Source organism: Eptatretus burgeri, chromosome 5, assembly GCF_056783735.1.
Source record: "Eptatretus burgeri isolate ZD-2024b chromosome 5, Ebu_testis_v1, whole genome shotgun sequence".
Taxonomy (NCBI): Eukaryota; Metazoa; Chordata; class Myxini; order Myxiniformes; family Myxinidae; genus Eptatretus; species Eptatretus burgeri.
This window is the reverse complement of record NC_140965.1, coordinates 90,547,828-90,568,385: the sequence shown is the minus strand read 5'-3', so window position 1 is coordinate 90,568,385 and position 20,558 is coordinate 90,547,828. Positions and strand designations below refer to the sequence as shown.

Here is a 20,558-nt window from a genome sequence, read left to right as displayed (position 1 = left end):
ACACAGACCGCAAGGCCACCATACGTTGAACACAGGGACGCCTTAAGACTACCCTACGGCGACCGTGGAAATAGTGCGGCCGCCGTAATTTTTTGGGGGTTGGCAAAATTCATTTTTCATTGATAAGAGCCTACGGCAGCTGCATGAATAACGCAAGCCCACCATACGCCCTACGTACGCCCGACGTGGAACACATCTACGTCACAGCTTGGCTTGTCAAATTGCTCCGGCCAACGTAGAAACGAAAAAAGTTATAACTCCTCGCGAAAATTCCACAGCGACCCTTGCGGCCTGTAAAAGATAGCCATACGGCGTAGGGCCACCCTGAGGCCACCTCAGAAACTCTGCGGCCGCCGCACGTTTCTGTCAATTCGGGGGGGGGGTGGGGGGTATGGCTGCCGTATCCTAGCCGTAGAGCAAATGTGACTTAGGCCTGAATACCCAAGATGCAACTCTTGATTGTGAATACCCAAGATGGAACTCTTGATTGTGAATACCCAAGATGCAACTCTTGATTGCGACTAACCAATATGCAACTCTTGATTGTGAATAAATAAGATGCAACTCTTGATTTAGAATACCCAAGATGCAACTCTTGATTGTGAATAACCAAGATGCAACTCTTGATTGAGAATAAATAAGATGCAACTCTTGATTTCGAATACCCAAGATGCAACTCTTGATTGCAAATACCCAAGATGCAACTCTTGATTGCAAATACCCAAGATGCAACTCTTGATTGCACATACCCAAGATGCAACTCTTCATTGTGAATAACCAAGATGCAACTCTTGATTTTGAATACCCAAGATGCAACTCTTGATTGCAAATACCCAAGCTGCAACTCTTGATTGCGAATACCCAAGCTGCAACGCTTGATTGCGAATACCCAAGATGCAATTCTTGATTGCAAATACCCAAGATGTAACTCGATGTCTATTCTATTGTATTAAAACTCAGGTGGTATTATAGAGATATCAAGATGAGACAAATTTGATTTATTGACATAATTTGATGCTTAAAATGTTTCTCCAAATTACTATAGAGACTCAGTTCTGCCTCAGTCGAACACAATAACAGAGTATTCATCTTTCATTATGGCAATGCCCATATTTTTTTGATGCGAAATTATAATACTAACAGTTTTAAGGTTTATTTTAAGATTCGATTTATAAGCAATCTACGATTTGCTTTCAAAGCATTTTTGATCTTGTGCTTAGCATTTTGCTTGAATTGATAACACAAACTGTTAGTTTTTTGTGGAATGGAGTAGAAGTAGTGCGCATGCCTTTGAGCTCTCCAGTTTGGGATTCATTCTCAACGCGACTATAAACTGTTGGATTGGTGTTTCCCAGGCAGGGCATTGCTTCAAGGAGTGCATCGTGACTCGGATGGGACATTAAATAAGGGCCCATCTGCTGTAGCATTTGCTGGTGGACGTTAAACACCCTGCGGTGTCTTTCACAAAGAGTACGTGAGTTTTCGCCATTGCCCTGAAGCCTGAACACATTACAAATTCTCGCCTTAATATGCAGGGGCACTGCATCATGATCACAGCCGAGCTTCAGTAACCATGCAACCAGTGGGCCAAATTTGTATTTTAATCCAGGTGCATTATGCATTTGCTAACGATGATGATTGCTCGTGATCACTTGTGTTTATAAGCTAATTAACTATCCTTTTATACCCGACTTGCACTTACATATAAAGCACACTGTGGGTACTGAGCCTTGAATATTTTATCCACCTTTGGCAACCTGAAGCCATGCCTTGGTTGGCCTGGGGCTGCTGCAATCCGCATTATGAGGAATTTAATTACTTTTTTTTCCTCGCTAAAACGTGATATTTCCCTATTCTACCAAGTAAAATGTCTGTTAAATCAAAATATGAATCTACTCAAATGTCGATTGGAATTGGTATTTCTGTTCGACCAAAATAACCTTGAAGCTCAAAAATTGTAGAACAAAGAAACAAGTACCTGGTATACCAAGATGATGAGGTCTGAAATGTGAACAAGTGATTGTCCAGATTTGTGACTGGTCTCGATGATTTTGCATGTTTTTATCTTGCCAAAACGAAGTTTTGCAAGATATGTTGGAAGCTTGTATGTTTTTTTTTTTGTTTGTCTGTAATCACGTATAAAAAATTCTGCAGAGCACAGTTATCATCGGAAATTTTTGTAACTTCGCATATCAGAGGCCTATAGAGGTCTCTTTCAGTGCACAAAATTTTGAAGGTCAAGGTCACTTTGGCGCAAATCAGGGGAGTCGACGAAACCCTTATTTTTTGAGTAATTTTGATCGGATCGTCTTCAAACTTCATGGGAATATAGTTCATGGTCTGGTGCTCAGCTGATTACTTTTTGGTGGCGATTGGCCTTGACCTTCATGGTTAGCGCCTCAGGTCAAACATATTTGACCCCAAGGTCAAATTTTCAAGTTTTAGGAACCATATCGTGTAGTACCTCAAATTGAACACCTCGATGAGTGCTTTCTAGATCTGTCAAGCTTGAGACATTATGATGTCATTTGGTGACGTTATGAGGCAAATGCATATTTTCATGGTTACTCTGAAGAATGATTCTTATCGGAATTTCTCGTAGGCAGATATTCCTCAAGGAGTCGCTCCTGGTGGATAGTAGCTCTGTTCACCTCAGTGTGACCTTAAAGAAGTCACACGTGGTCACCTTTTGGCAAGATATGGGTCTTTATTTTATTATATTTTTTTCATTCCCCTCATTTAGTGACAGTGCAGTATTTTCATTTTGACTCTGATGCTTGCCTTTGCATCTTCATTATGAACCATAATCACAACACACTACAAAGTACAGAATAATCTTGTTATACTGAACAGATGCATTCTCTGGACTGGTCGTTTTATCAAAAATTGTTTATATTTGGGTCCACACTCGACCCACGACCCCACTCTTGCATCTTTTTAAATAAAACGGAAATAAAAAGTACAAATCTAAGGTGGTCCAGAGTGTTCAGGGTACATGTGTACGGAAATGTTGTGGCATTGGTTAAAATAAATAAAAGTTGTTTTTATTTCATCTGATTGGTACGTTTTATCTGCACTTCCTATGGACTTTCATCAAGCTTATTGAACTAACCATAATAGAGAGTAATCTTTCTGTGATGACTAAATGGATTTTGATGATGTCCTCAATTAAAAAAACAAATTCTAGATTCACTCCTAGCAATATGGATGTGAAATTTATTTATTTATAAGAGTTGTCCCCTCAAAATGTTCTATTTCAAAGCAAAACTTGTTATAATAAGTGTTCGTTATGACAAGGCTCGACTGTAATTATATTCTCAACTGAATCGTTAATTCATTCCATTAATATGAGTTTCTTCTGTGCTGTTGCCCGAACTATTTTAGTCAATTGCTTTTGATTTGATGTATTGTTTTTTTTATCTCACGCAGATAAAGCTTTTCCATGAGCTTGAGTGTTATCAGATTGCTTTCAGTTTTGTTTGAAAGAAACACATGTCCCTCTTTTCTAGTTATTTCTTATATGGCATATCTACCCTCCTGTTTCGAATCTCCTCTCTCACCAATTGTAAGCAAACTTTTTATGTATAAACGCCTTACAATTCCGCTCAAAGCGTCTATATTTACTTACAATTCTACATATTCCCTTTGAACCAGTAGACTTTTCTCAAAGTGTTTGTCATGCTATATGACGCCTCTGCATTTTGTTGGGTCGTGCTTCTGGCACTATTTCATCATGGGATTGTTGTTTGTGTTCTACGGCCTTCCTATCCTCCCAAAATCACATATTATCAGCCATCCTTTATCAGTATATCAGGTTGCAATTTGTTTTTTGTGCAGTGTAAAAATTTTGTACAAACATGTTTCTTTACATTTGTACACAAATCTTCATGCTGTCTGGGGACAGGTGTTCATTGAGGAAGCAATATGAGATATAGGGAGGGTTGAGGAATTAGAGAGAAGGAAAGAAAAATAAAAGCAAATGAGGTTTGTAAAAGAGAAGAGGAAGGAGAGGAAGAAGGATGTAGTGAACATCAGTGTGTACATGAGGGAAAGGTGGGCGATCCAAATTTCTGCAAACATAATAATTATGAAGGTGGCCCTTTAATTTGACAATGCTTCGTGTCCTTCATCAGCAAGCACCATTCATTGCTCTAACCAGTAGCTAACAGCTGTTTAAGTTTGGTGAATTAACCAGTAAATTATGTTAATTCAAAAATTACAAGCAGACTATTTGGAAAATTATGACCTGGAATGTTACAACATTGACACTGTGAATTGGATTTTTCAAATATTAGTTGGATCGGAACCCTTCGGTCAATACTGTACTTTATTGGTGAGAACAATTGATGATGTCTATTTGTGATGGTTTGTGATGCCACCCTTGCTCTGCCCAGCAATCAATAATAGTTTATTGTCATTCAATGTATCTCATAGTCTGACGGCATTGAACGATTTTATGCTCATGAAGGCTTGATGGTGAATTATGGAAACAGTTGCAGCAGTTAGGGAAGAGCAAATTATTTCCATATTAGTGTAGGGTAAACAAGTTCCATAATTGATGAATGATGGTTGTGGACATGGAAGAGATTCAGAAAGTGATTCATAACCTGCTGAAGAATTCTAATGTTCCAACATCCAGAAGTTTGAAAACCAGTGAGTCTGACATAAACATACAATCGTAACCCCCATAATCTTGCAGTAATTTGTCTTGGTTAATGACTGTTTCTTTGCTATAATGATGAAAGAAAAAAAGTTCCTTATGAATGTGAGCAAAGCAATAATACCAGTCAGTTTGATGATGGTAGCACCAGGGGTGCATGAGCAGAATGCAGCCATTTTCCCTTTGTTAACAACTGCTTTCCAGGCAGTGTGTTTACAAGCTGAGTGGCCCTGTTTATTGTTTACCCACGAGTGGACTTTGTTGATTGAGACGCAGAACGGGATGGGGGTGGTTATGCAAGTCAAATGCAAGCACAGAACCACTGAGTTCTCTTATGTAGGGTGGAAGCCTATTCACTGTAAAGTCTGTTCAAATTAGGATTAATAAAAATCAACTACCATTGCTTTGTAGATAGAAAGTGTTGAAAATTAACTTTTACAATTCCATCTTTCTATTTTCTAATAAAAAGCCTTATAGCTTCCACTACCAAATTTAACGACATAAAAACACCTTCTGTTTACAGACAAAACGTTCTGGACAGTATGAGTGTGTGACAAGAATGAATTGATTCGATGTTGGTGAAGATCCAGACCTGGATCTGGACACTAGGACTCTTAAAGTGATTCTTCACAATTGAGAAATAGAGCCAAAACGGTATTTAGCAAGATATTTCAAAAAGTTGTGGATGGATTATAACAAAACTTGGTGTACGAGTTAGCTGGGTCGTTGACAAGAACAAGCCGATTCGATTTTTGTTAAAGTCCAGATGCAGATCCGGCCTATAAATGGGATACAAAATGTAAACTGTTCAGCCTGGCGGAGGTATGCGCTCTCCCAAGTGCTGTTCTCGTAACCTCGACCATCGAATGTGGATGGAGGTTCTGGTTTCACTCCTGTTTGTTTGTCAGTGAGCAGGATATCTCAAAAAAGTTTGGACGGATTCGAACAAAACTCGGTGGACAGGTTGGGAATACAATTAGGAAGAAATGGTTTAATTTTGGTGAAGATCGAATCCAGATCTAGATACGAGAGTTATTTAATGGTTAACTGATTCTTCACAATTGAAAGATGGGGCTAAAAACTATATTTCCTGATATCTCAAAAAGTTGTGGATGGATTCTGATGAAATTTGATGGAAATTTTGGGTGTGTGAAAAGGACTAATTGTTTAGATTTTGGTGAAGATTCTAATCTGGATCCAGATTCAAGACTTTTAAAAAGTGATTCTTCACCATTGAGAGATGGAGCCAAAAACTATGTATGGCATGATTTCTCAAAAAGTTGTGGATGAGTTATCACAAAACGAGGAAGATGAGTTGGTTAGGTGATAAGAACAAGCCAATTCGATTTTGGTGAGGGTCCGGATGCAGATCCGACCGATTAGTAGGATACAAAATATAAACTGCTCAGCCTGGCAGAGGTATGTGCTTTATCCAGTGCCATTCCATTTTGCCAAGTGTCACTCTACGAGTGATTTGTCATTTGTTTGTCTGTCTGTAGGTCAATCACTTACAGGTCACAATTTCAAACCATTCTTCACGGTTTTTAGGGTAGACGAGTAGCAGCTGAAACCAGAATCCTATCCAGGTTCCTTCTGATGACTTCGTCTTTGCGTTTTGCTTGTTCGGATTCCTTCCGATGACTCCAATACAGGAGTGTACCTGCAGTATTTGGTCTTCCATTTGATTTGAATTGAATTTATTTTAATCCCATTCTGAATTCAATTGAATAGTAATAAACGTCATGAGTAAGTGTCAAGTGTCTGTTTGTATCAAAGCAGGACGTCATGGTACCCGGTCAATTCTGCCAGCAGTTATAAAGTGGCAGTTCTCGTTATGTCTGTGATTAATTATGTAACACACCAGTATATATATATATATATATATATATATATATATATATATATATATATATATATATATATATATATATATATATATATATATATATATATACACAAAACAAGTCCTGGCAAGGTTCTGCAATCTTTGATTGCTCTTTTTCTTGTTTCAAGTGCATACGGTAGCCATCCATAGTTTTTTTGGGGGGAGGAGGGGTCTTTGGTGGGAGATCCTGCTGGAATAGCAAAGAAATTGGTAGGATTTCAGGTCATATGAATTGTGCCTCCAATTTCAAACTAGGCGAAATGATATTGCTCAGTAATATTTGGGCTGAGCCCAACCAAACCATGGCCAACCAAGATCTGACCTTTTTAGGTCATCTCTTCGAGCATGACCTAATAATATGGGTGTAGATGTCCTTCGATCCGTCCGTCCGTCCGTCGCGAAAATGACGATTTTCAAATTCTATCTCCTCTGCCATTTCTCAAGCGATCTTGAATTTGATAGTGGCATATGAATCTATGGGACAATATCTAAATTTTGATCGGGCCGGATTTTCGATATTCACTTTCGTGTCACGTGACTTCAAAGTTGGCAAAAATGACGATTTTCAAAATCTATCTCCTCCTACATTTCTCAAGCGATCTTGAATTTGATTGTGGCATATGAATCTATGGGACAATATCTAAATTTTGTTGGGTCGGATTTTCGATATTCGCTTTCGTTTTCGCGTCACGTGACTTCAAAGTTTGCAAAAACTGCCCTACCTTCAGGAGGCTATATATTTTCTCGCAGAGATGACTCGCAGAGGTCACTCCCGCACGGGGGTAATTTTTTATATAAATTGCTGTCAGTAGTACTGATTGGATATATGCATACACATGTACATATATGAGGATGACATTAAATTGATGCCGTTTTGACAATACGTCGTTCAGCAGCACAGCCAACCAATCTAACAGTCCGAGTAGACTCTACTGCTCAAATTTTAGAAAAAAAGCAGGAAAGAGAGTCCTCCTCAGGCAACGTTTTGCTTGCAGTCCGTAAGCCCTCTCCAGCCAAAAGGCTCATCTAACCGATATATATATATATATATATATATATATATATATATATATATATATATATTAATAATACAATATATATGTGTGTATAAATAATATAATATATACATATATATGGAAAAAAAAATATATAATATTTTAAAAAATCAAAAAATATATATATATATAGTAATAAAAAATATGTTATAATATATATATATATATATATATATATATATATATGATATGCATATATACATAGATATGCACATATACAGTGCCTATAGAAAGTCTACACCCCCTTTAAAAATTTTCTCCTTTTGCTGCCTTATAGCCTGGAATGAAATTGCATTGAATCAGACTATTTTCACACATTGTAGGGTAGCCCACTTTATTCACACATCGCAGCCCACAACTTCCAAAGGAAAAACAAATTCTACTAATTTCATAAAATGCATTAAAAATACAAAACTAGAATATCATGGTTGGATAATGTCCACCCCCCTTTATAATAACAATTGTAAATTTGCTCGTATAACCAATCACCTTCAAAATCACACACCAAGTTAATTGGCCTCAACTGTTGTTAAATTGTAGTGATTCTGATTATTTCAGAATAAAATCAGCTGTTCCTGTAGGTTTCCTCTGCTTGGTTGTGCATTTCACAGCAAAGACTCAACCGTGAGCACCAAGGAGCTTTCAAAAGACCTCCGGGATAAAGTTGTGGGAAGGTACAGATCAGGGAGGAGGAGATTGGGACCATACTCTGTGCAGTGCTGCTTAAGCAGTCTACTTGGCTATTGGGCACAATCCTGGATGGGTCACCACTCCAACACAGTATACCAGCATGCTGGTACTCATTTTGCTGACCTCGGAAGGATGACAGGCCGAGTTAACCCCACCTGGTGTTAATTCAACAGGTGAGCGGGATTTGACCTCAGGACCCTAGGATCCAAAGCCCACCATCCTAACCATTAAGCCAACATCAGGCATACGGATCAAGGGATGGGTGTAAAAATATTTCAAAAGGCCTTGAATATCCCTTGAAGCACAGTCAAGCCAACCATTAAGAAGTGTAAGGCATATGGGAACACCAAGTCCCTGCCAAGGACAGACCACCCCTCCAATCTGGATGACCAAACAAGGAGACTGACGGGAAAGGCCACCAAGAGGCCATTGGCCACTTTGAAAGAGCTACAGGCCTTTATAGCAAAGACTGGTCACTGTGTGCATGTGACAACATTTTCCCAAGCACTCCACAAGTCTGGCCTAAATGGTAGGGTGGCAAGAAAGAAGCCATTACTCAAAAAAGTCCACCATGCGTCCCATTTGAGGTTTGCAAAAAAAAAACACTCCAGAATGTCTGAAGCCATGTGGCAAAAAGTTTTGTGATCTGATGAAACCAAGATGGAAGTTTTTGGCCTTTATGCAAAATGATACATTTGGTGCAAACCCAACAAACACAGCACATCACCCAAAGAACACCATCCCTAATGTGAAGCCTGGTGGTGGCATCTTCATGTTTTGAGGATGTTTCTCAGATGCTGAATGCCTCAGGAACAAAAAGATAAATGTCCTTGAGTGGCCCAGACAGAGCCTCGACTTAAATCCAATCAAAAATCTGTGGAATGACTTGAAGATTGCTGTCGGTCAACGCTCCCCACGCAACTTGACTGAGCTTGAACAGTTTTGTGCAGAAGAATAGGCAAATATTGCACAATCAAGGTGTACAAAGTAGGTAGAGACCTATCCCAACAGACTCTCAGCTGTAATTTCTGTCAAAGGTGCTTTTCCCAAGTATTAACTCAAGAGGATAGACACTTATCCAATCAGGATATTCTTGTTTTGTATATTTAATAAATCTTCTGAAATTTGCAGAATTTGTTTTTCATTCGAAAGTTGTGGGTTACGATGTGTAAATAAAGGTGGAAAAAGTCTGATTTAATGCAATTTAATTCCATGCAATTAAACAAGGCAACAAAAGGTGAAAATGTTGAAAGGAGGTGTAGACTTTCTCTAGAGGCAATGTGTATATACACATATATATATATATATATATATATATATATATATATATATATATATATATATATATATATATATATATATATATATATATACACACATCTTCTTCTTCTTCTTTCGGCTGCTCCCGTTCGGGGTCGCCACAGCGGATCATCCGTATGATCCGCATAGTGATTTGGCACATGTTTTATGCCGGATGCCCTTCCTGACGCAACCCTGGTTGCCTCTTATGACACAGGGATATGGTGCACCTATTTTAACCGGGGTATACACTGGTACATATATATATATATATATATATATATATATATATATATATATATATATATATATATATATATATATATATATATATATATATATATATATATATATATATATATATATTAGGGTAGTCCACAAAAGTCGAAAAAAAATAGAATGTTGCTCCACAAGCTTAAAATTATTCCACTATGATTCCATAATGCGCATAAAAAATTTAAGTTGATTGGAGGTGATTTAGAGGTCGCTCCATATGACGACTTTTAGTTTCATGAGTTGGATAAATTAGTTTCATGATAAATCTTGTTTTAGGTCATATTTTCGAAATGGTAGTGAATTCAATGCCGGTGCAGTCATTTCTTAGAGTAAATCGACCCCATAGAGTTCGAAAATGCACTCCATTTCCACCTCGGACATCCAGAAGTACCCGTAATCGTACCTGACCATACCCTAATTTATTAAAGTCATGAGACTAAAAGTCGTCATATGGAGCGACCACTAAATCACCTCTGATCAAGCTAAAAAAAATTATGCGCGTTATTGGATCATATTAGAATAATTTTAAGCTTGTGGAGCAACATTCTATTTTGACTTTTTTGGACCACCCTAAAACACATATATATATATATATATATATATATATATATATATATATATATATATATATATATATACTTTATGCTGTAATATGTGTTAAAGTTCACTTGTAGTTTTGCATGGAGTGTGCAAAACATTCACATTATTTATAAATATATAAAGTGTATTTATCTGAAATATTAGCAATGAAAGTGGAGGGAGGGACAGAAAGTACAGACACACCTGGAGGGCTAAGAGAGCAAGCGATATCGTGACAGAGACAGACGGACAGATCAAATGGACCGTTTCTCGAGCCATTTGTCTCTGTAGGTTGTGCTTGGAGAGCTTGACATCAGACAGTCCTGCGGGGACTGCATGCAAAGAAAGGGCTTTCTATCCCAGCTAAGAGAATGCAGTTATTGAGGCTTTAGATGTAGCTGGTGGAGGAAAGCATCTACCAAGTGCCATGCTGATTTGTCCCCTGACAAGGTTGTTATAATTTAATTGCATTTCCATGCCTGGTGTTTTTTGATGCCTCCCTGAATTTAAATGACCAGAGCTTGCTTTCAAGGTGAATTTCCTTGCAGCTGGTTCAATCTCACGCTGTGTAGTTATTTATTGCCTGGAAAACAAAATTGCACATATCACCACCCTGTTCAAGTTGTGGGAAATCTGCTTGACATGATTGGATGGGAGGTCCCAGAAATCATAGGGAATCACAAACAAAATCCACTTGTCTGGGATTAGCAATCTTTGCAGTGGACTTTTTGTAATGCTGTGTCAGTACAATGAGCAAAACAACATCAACCATTCCAATGTTTTGGGCGATGCTTTTTAAATCCCAGTTTGATGCCCTAGGATGAAACATTTTGCTCTTTTAACGGTTTGTGACTTTTGAGTTTCTGTCAAAGATGTTTGCAATGTTGATATTTGCCAAGTTATGAATACCGAAGATGGCTTAGATGCTGGGCATGCTGCCAGTGTCAGCCGATGAGATGTTGTGCACCTTGGAAAAGTGATCTTGACATTTTGAAGACTTTGGTAATGACTTAAAAAGTGTGTTGAAGAAAATACTATCGAATAGGATCAACTTTGTCTCAATTTATGTGGCAAGGTCAATTTGGTCTCTATTACAACTAGAATCCAAAACATTAAAATTTATTATTGGTAGCAATGTGTGTTGCGGATGTTATATTGATATTGTCAAGCAGGTGTTTTACTAATTGGGAATGACAAAAGTGGTGGGGTCTGGAATACGAGACGGTGAACCGATACGGTTTTTGGGAAGGTATAAGGTAATCTGAAAAATCCATACAGTGAGCCCTGAATGATTGCTTGTATAAGAATATTGACACCAAGTTATTTTCATCAGGTCAAACAAAAATTACATCACTACTATTAATGCTTGAAGTTTAGTCTGTGCATGTCTGCAAGTGATAAATTAGTAATATGGGTGAAAAACATTTTTACATCTCTGTAGAGTCTGGGAGCCCACTCAATATGACTGGCAAGTGACTGCGAGCTGCTGTCACATGTCAAGACTGGTCCTTCATTTCCACCTCTCCTGATATTAATACTGCCTGGGAATCATTCCGCACAAGCTTGCTTTCCCTCATGTATAGATTTATACGATATCATCTGCAGTTATCACAACTATCCTCACGCCCCTGGTACAGAGAATCCTGTGGTGAGGCAGTTGCCTTCAAACAACAATCCTCTTAAATCAAGCCATAAAATCACTGGGATCTCCCACGATGAACCTGTGTGTGTGGGCCTCTTTAACCCAATCTACTGTTTCTGCTGCCACTACCTTTCCAGTGAGACCATTTTGTGCATTATCTACACTCTGAGTGAAAGACCTCTACCTTACTGTCACCATAACTCTCCATAGCACAGGCAGGTTGGTATCCCACCTCCTTTTTGGTCTTGCACCCTCTGCCCTCTCTTGCCTCTTTCTCTCCCAGGTTTCTGCATGAGACTGCCAGTAACCCTGTTCTTGTTAAACTCCCAAAATCCAAACCCACTGCTCACCTCCACTCATTTTAGTCCTGTTTTCTTTTCTCACCTGTGGAACGAACTTCCTCAGTCTGTTCAGTCCCATTCTTTCCTCCAGCCCTTCAAGACAGCTATTCACCATGACCTCAGGTCAACCCCCATCAACACTCATGATCTCTTTGACCCCAAATTACCCCATTCCTCAGAACTCCCTTTTCTAGATTAATGTGATCCCCCCTACCCCCTGTCCCTCACCTCTTTTTGTTTGTTATTTGTCTGTTAGTTTGTTCTTTTTCTGTTTCATCCTCACTTTTCCCTTTCTCTTCTTGTTGTGTTTCATTCAACTTGTGTGGAACTTGTTCACCCACATGTGTCCTTCTTCCATCCCCTTGATCTCAACTTTCAATCTCACTTCTACTCTGCTGTTGGTGTTTCCCCTTTGGTTTTTGTTCCCTTCCATTCTGCTACAGCTTTTAAATGAGCCTCAATCATGGATACAAAAGATAATCGTTTTTGCAGTTTAGGAAAAAAGAGCTGTGGAGAGTTTTCTTGCAGTACTTGAAGAAAAATCTGTTGACATCAAATGATGGACCTTTCTCACTGAGACATCTTTCTTTGGATTGAGTTTACAATCTTTACATGAGTGGCGTTTCATAAAGGATGTTGGGTAAGAGATCCTTCAATGGATGGGGAGGGGGAAGTAGTAGTGGCTGTGCCAAAATTTTATATAGAGTACCATGGCAGAGATGTATGATGTAGAATGGAGAGATGGCTTTGGCGTTGGGAGAAAATGATCATGGATTCTTATTATGGCAGTGACTGTGGGAGCAAGCACAGGAACATGATGGGGTTATTTTTTAATGCAACGAAAAAAAAATTAATTAATCCTTTTTGGGGTGGGGTAGAGTGGGGGGTGGGGGCGATGAAGGGAATTTTAGGGGGAGGGATTAATAAACATGGACAGCAAATTCATTTTTTGACATGACATGCTTACAGCTTCATCATCATTACTACTTGTGTGCCCAATCACCCATCCATACTCGAGTTTCCCATTAGTCCTGGCAATATCCATGTATCCCTCTATCCACAATACTTGTAGGCACAAATCTAATTTCTATTTAACCCATTCTACTGTTTCAATTGCCATTATCTTTACAGAGTGACCATTCCATGCATTGTCCATTCTCTGAGTGAAAGACCTCTACCTTACTGTCATCCTAACACTCAACTTGTTTATTTTAAGGCTGTGGGCCTTGATCCTGGAATTGTCTATTCCACGAGGTCTATCGAAAAAGTAACGGGACTGAGCCTGCTGTGTGCTCCACTTACACAACTTGAATGAACGGGTTGCGTCACAGTCTTTCGCAACATTCCAGCAATGCATATGATTGGTGATGATTGACTGCGCTCATTGTGTGATTTTTTACAAGTCATGCTTTACACGTTGTCCAGTAAGTCGTCGTCATGCTACGAGTCATGAGCAGAGAGCCAATCTGAAGTTTCTTGCCAAGCTTGGCAAAACACCTTCCGAATCTTTCGCAATGCTGCAGCAAGTCTACGGGGAAGAAACGATGTCACGTACACGTGCATTTGAATGGCATGAGGTTCAAAGAGGGATGGGAGGAGGTTGAAGACGATCTGCGGTCTGGAAGACCTTCAACGAGCAGAACAGCGGACAACAGAGCGTGTGAAGCCATTGGTGCGTGCAGATCGTCGACACACATTGCGGATGATTACTGAGGAACTTTCCATCAACAAGGACACTGTCTGGGGCATCATTACTGAAAATCTCGAAATGCACAAGGTGTGCGCAAAGATGGTAATCAAGCTGTTATCCGAGGACCAGAAACAGCAGAGTCAATGTCTGTCAAGACATTATCGAATGCCTCGAGGACGATTCAGACCTGCTCGTGAGAGTCATTACTGGCGATGAATGGTGGATATTCAAATACAATCCCGAGACCAAACGGCAGAGTCGTCAGTGGAAAAGTCTGGCATCACCAAGTCCAAAGAAAGCAAGGATGTCGAAGTCGAAGGTCAAGGTGATGCTCATCGTGTTTTTTGACATCAAGGGCATCGTCCACTTCGAGTTTTCAACACAGGGTCAAACAGTGAATCAATACGTGTACAAGGAGATCCTCCGGCGCCTCATGAGATCAGTCCGGGACAAGAGGAGGGATCTGTGGGAGAACAACGCCTGGGTGCTCCACCATGACAACACCCCTGCTCACAGTGCCCTGAGCATTCGACAGTTTTTGGCGGAGAGGAACGTGCCAACTCTGGAGCAAACCACGTATTCACCAGACTTGGCCCCTTGTGATTTTTTTTTACTATTCCCCAAGCTCAAGGGGGTGATCAAGGGGACCCGACTTCCTGATGTGGAGGCCATCAAAAGGGCCATGACGACGGAGCTCCAGAGGATTCGAGAAGAAGCCTTCTGGGGGTGCATCGAAGTGTGGAAGAAGAGGATGGACAAGTGTGTGAGACTGGGGGAAACTATTTTGAAGGGGACAAGCTGTGATTTCAATATATTGTTTGGAATAAAATTTCTGTGAAGTCAGTCCCGTTACTTTTTAGACGGACCTCGTATTCTGTTGTGAAGCTATTGTAAACTATCCCTCCTTATTCCATAACCAAGTGCTTCAAGACAACATCTCCGGGTGCCAAAGGCACCTTAGCGATGACGTGCGCCAGAAGGGCGTACTCAGTTTTCACTGCATTTGTTTGTTTTCTTGTTAGGACGAAAATTGAAAATTTTCATCATATGTCGGTCTGTCTCGTTTGTTTGGATGTTTGTCTGCGAGTGCAATAACTCGCAAATGCTTTCAGCTATCTTCATCAAACTTTACCAGAGGATTCCGAAGGACAAAAGTGAAACTGTCAATGTTTTTTGACTATATATATATATATATATATATATATATATATATATATATATATATATATATATATATATATATATACATACATATACATACATATACATACATATACATATATACATATATAATGTATATTGTTGCGGATTTGCGCCCGCCGGCGTGCGGGGGGCCACGTAACTCGAATCGCGGCACGTCGCCCACCGGACGGACAATCCCGTCGTGACCCTCTCAGACTAACGCTGGGAACTAGTCACGGGTGGGCCTTTCGGCCTCACCACGATCGTGTCAATCGGCCCCCCGCGTGGGATAGGGTTGCTCGCCAAATTCGACCTACCTAAGTACCCACACGGAGGGTAGACCGGGCGATCGCACCTCGCCGCAGGTCGACTTCGGACACGGGCCACTTTAAGCGACCCGTTCCGTACTATCGGGATAACCGAGCGGTGTTATCGTCAACCTCGACGGTTCGATTAATTATTGGGCGTATTTAGCCCACGACCAACCCTTTACGTGAAGTAAGATGGAGATTCAATAAAATAAAAGACGAAGCGAAACGGGAAAAACAGTTCAACATAAAGCACATTTATTCCGCGGCAAACGGAAAGCACACATATACAATCACAACAATTATGCACCAAAAGCAAATGTAAAAGTAACACGACAATTCTGCACAAAAAGCAAATGTAAAAGTAACACGACAATTCTGCACAAAAAGCAAATGCAACAAAAGAGACACAATGCAGATCTACTACCGACTACGCGAGCACACGGCAACACTTACACAGTTTTACTTCACAGACGGCGTCGACAACACATATACTCCAAAGCAAAAGAAAAAGGGGCCACCCTCAACGATAAGGGGGCAGACGGGCCTGGGGCCGAGACCGCGTCGAGCCTACCCGTCTGGTGATGAGCCGCAAAATGGCGGCGGCGCCCCGACTCCGCGGGCCTCGCTGGCACTGCCTGGAATGGGGTGGGAACGGGGCCCCCTTCTCACACTATCTCAGCGCGGGGGGAAACAGGAGGGGGTTGTTGATGCTCGGGGGAATGAGGATATCTGGCTGGCTTGGGTCCCGCGACGAGCGACTCCACCGCGACCGAGTTACCGGCCTCCCCTCTCCGCAGCTCCCCGACTCTGACACGAGCGCAGACCTCCACAAAGATTCTTGGCTTCTCCAGCCTCTCCGGACCCCGACAGACACTCTCTCGACTGCTTTCGCCGCCGCCACAACTCTCCAACTCTTTCCTCTTCTCAACTCCTTCCAACTGCCTCCTCTTCTCAACTCCCTCCAACTGCCTCGATTCGCTCCGCGCTTTATAGTCCGACAGGAGAAATCATATGCAGATTTTTGGATCAGGAATGGCTCGGGGGCGGAGCCACGCTCCCCCATTGGACGGAGGAAAAGTGGGCGTGAATCATTCTTGATCCGCGAATCTGCATATAGCGATTATACTCCGACGCGCCTGGAGGCGGGGCCAAATCGCCCCACGCTCGCTGATAGGACGGAACAGAAGTGGGCGTGAATCATTCTTAATCCGATTTCTCGGAAAGGCTGGTGTTTTTGCACCCGCTGCTCGGTGCGCGCCCTGTACGAGTCCAGGATCGGTGCCCATAAGCGGCGCAGGAATGGCGGTGATGCGATGGTTGCGAGAGCGAGATGTGACGGTAAAGGTCGTGGCTGTTGGCGTTGTTGTTGTTGTGAAGCGGCGTTGTGGTTGGTGGTTGGTGTGTGAAAGCGGTTGTGGAGAGGGTGGATGTTGTGAAGGCGGTTCTGGAGAAGGTGGCTGTGGTTGTCGAGATGCGGTTGGTGGTGGTTGTGGTGGTAGTAATGGCGGTTGGTCCAAAATAAAGATAGTAAAAGAAAAACGGCTATCTAAAAGGGTCGCAGCCCGAATGAATGACATTTATTCCCTCTAAACAACGGGTTTGGGCTAACTCCACATATACTTACAGAGATATCTCACCTACGGGACCTGAATGGTGGTTTGCGAATTTCGTCAACCACAACAATATATATATATATATATATATATATATATATATATACACGTCACAATGTCAACATAGGCCAAAGGTCACCAACTTTGTCGAATTTCTAAAATCCTCAATTTTCACCCGATTGACTGGAAATTTGAACAGGATTTGCATATTAGGTCACTGAAATGAACCACCAATTATTTATTTTTGAAGTTAACATCGACCAAAAGGTCAACATCTAAAGTGGTATTTCTAAAATCCTCAATTTTCATCCCAATCGACTTGAAATTTGAAGAAAATTTGCATATCAGGTCACTGAATTCAATGAACAAGTATTTTTGAGTTCAACATAAGCCAAAAGGACAACATAGGCCCAATTTCTAAAATTGCCATTTACTATCTGATTGGACTTGAAATTTGAAAGAGTTGTACATTTGTTCATTCAATTCAACAACCAATTATTTTTAAGGTCAAATTTATTTTGTGAATTTTGCAAGTATCGTGTTATACATGACGTCTTTCTTGTTACTTGCGAAAATTGAAGATTTTAAAAGTACATGTTTGGTCTTGTGCATTAGTGGGTCACCGAAATAGGTGACCCTTATTGCCAGTAATTCTGTCTGTTTGTTTGGATGTTTGTTCGTTTGTCATCAGCATAATTGGTAGTAAACGTGGGCGGATTTTGACCAAACTCGAGTGGTAGGTACATCTTATGACCTAGTCCTAGTGCTTTGGAAATTGTGATGGTTGCTAAGGACGCTTTGGTTCCCTAGCTTAAGTATGCTTAATTCTCGGTTGTCGAAATTCTGGTAAAAATCAGATGTTTTATGAGATTTATGTCGGGTGTCATATCTGAGGTATTATGTACTGAAGATTATGCTAATGAATGGGATTGTAACACACGGCATTACGCGCTCGTAAGGTCATCTCAATCATCTCAGTGGAGATGACCTAATAATAAGTCTTGAAGTCTGTCCGCCCGTCCGTACGTCCACAATCAAACCGAGTGGAGACAAATATCCAATAGTGGAATGGATAGAGGTTGATGAGACATGCACAACGATACAACTTTCAAGGTTGAGGTCAACGTCACGAGGTTGTCAAAGTTGCGAAAATAGTCGATTTCAAATCGTATCTCCTCCCTCATTTATCAAGAGAGATCAAATGTTATTAGTGATTCAAATACTATGGACTATTAGGCCAAGGGAATGAAAGTCCTAGAATACCATCCTTATGAAATGAAAAATACATGTGGCTTTTTTTTCATTATTCATTATTTCAGAAAAAGTACAAAAATCTGCCATTTCTATGCAAGAAAGGTCTTTTCACAGTTCTATATTTCAGTAGTGTAAATTCTTAGTATTTATAGATACAACAGTACACATACTGAAATATAAAACATGCGTATGGAACTTTATCTTGCATTTACAACATTCAAAAATTGAGATCCAGTCTTGTACAGATGTCAGGTTCGACATGAACGTTCAATACTTCTTATAAACGCTTTCTGACTGGCTCCTCAGTGCAGTCATTGCACTGAGGGTAAAATTCATCCAGATCGTCAACTCCTTCCACTTCTACACCACAGAATATGCAGATGGGCTCAAATCCACATGCGTAGTAGAGTTTCTCGATATGGTCGCCACAATCATGGTCTTTGATAAATACCTCCAACCCCTTTGGCAGGGTGATATCATCTGAAAAGGAAGATTGAAAACGGATCAGTGAAGACAAGAACATATGGAGTCCCAAGCACTTGACCAAAGAATGCTTGGCTGAGATGGCACAATCATAGTTTAGAAGAACCTGATATACATGATTCTACATCACTCAAATCTAGTGTTTCAACAATAGTTCACTGAACATACCAAACAGGAGACCACATGTGTATTCCACATCTGCAAGAATTTCTTGGAGTTGCATTTTCTTTAGATGGACTGGATTTTCAATATTCAATTCAAAGTTCAAGGGGAACCCTGCTATGCAGAGGCTAAAATTCTCAGCATGTGTGTCGCTGCCTAGTACGATCCCGCCAGAAAGACTGCGCATGCGCACAACATGTTCAGACAGACGTGACTGCTCAAAACAATGGACTATAGGACAAAATCGTGCAGGTATTGGGGAAGGTATGGCATGTAGGACTACGGACGGTCTGTTGACATGCATTCTAGAAGAACATTGAAGAAACACAACGCCAGCTCAGTGGTTCATTCGATCATGACCGACCAGTAGCAGTTCATTCATCATGATGCTGTAAAATGCTATGCACATTCGGCGAGAAATCGGAGAAAACGTCTTCAACTAGAGGGGGAGCACTCGGTAGAGTGCAAACCCTACACCGCCAATACTGCTGGGTCACTTAAGTGAAGCTGATATCCTATTCATTGTAGGTCAAAACGGATCAGACTCTACTGAACCACGATTGAATAAACTAAACGAGATCGACGCGCATGGAGAAATGCCAAAAAAGAAAAAAAAAAAAATCGAAATTTTTTTGAAAAAAAAAAGTTAACAAAATTTCCAATTTTTTTTCTCGAACAAATTATTTTGGGGGGGTTGGAAATCACTTAAAACATGTAGAAATGCAAAAAAAAAAAAATTGCAAGAAATTTTTTTTTTCTCGAACAATTTTTTTTTTGGGTTGGAAATCACTTAAAACATGTGGAAATGCAAAAAAAAAAAATTCAAATATTTTTCAAAATGGCCGCCATAGCGGCCATATTGGACTTTGGACCAAGTCCACAATCTAATGGCATGATCCTTGGACCATACCTAATCCCCCCACCAAGTTTCGTCGAAATCCGTCCAGGAGTTTTTCCGTAATACTGTTCACAAACAAACAAACAGACAGGGGTGAAAACAGTAACCTCCGTCCATCTTCGATGGCGGAGGTTAAATATCTCATGTAATCTTGGTCATCCATTCAAACACAAGTAACAAACAGTTGTAATCGATCATTTATGAATAGATATGATATGTTATTTCGTTAAAAAAAAGCATATTCTTGTACTAAATTCTCACCTTTTTGACTCCTATTTTTCTCGATTCGAGAAGAAAATTGACACCGCCATGATGGAAAGCGAATGTAACGTATGTTGATTTCCGGTTGTGGTTCGTTGTGCTCCGTGATCGCGAATAAACGTCACTTCCGGTCTGGCCCAACATGGAGTCCTGAGTATTTTACAGCCGAGATGTAACGAACGTCACAGGTGCGCCGTGATTGGTCGATCACTTCGGAACTTCAAACTTCGTACATATTCGGCATTTCTCGGCTTGGCGCCAAGAAGGGGATAGAGTC

General features: G+C 40.5%; 1 protein-coding gene across 3 annotated transcripts in view; it reads left to right on the top strand.

The window, feature by feature from the left end:
• The window catches only part of LOC147026933 (neuroligin-1-like), a 570,224-nt gene that overhangs the window by 47,399 nt on the left and 502,267 nt on the right, over positions 1-20,558 (top strand). Inside the window, exon 1 of one of the 3 annotated variants that reach the window (XM_085882835.1) lies at positions 20,418-20,469. The exons of the other annotated variants lie outside the window; for them this stretch is intronic. The gene's annotated coding sequence lies outside the window, so the exon portion shown is untranslated. Of the gene's footprint in view, positions 1-20,417; positions 20,470-20,558 lie in introns of those variants that run through there. 3 annotated transcript variants of the gene reach the window in all.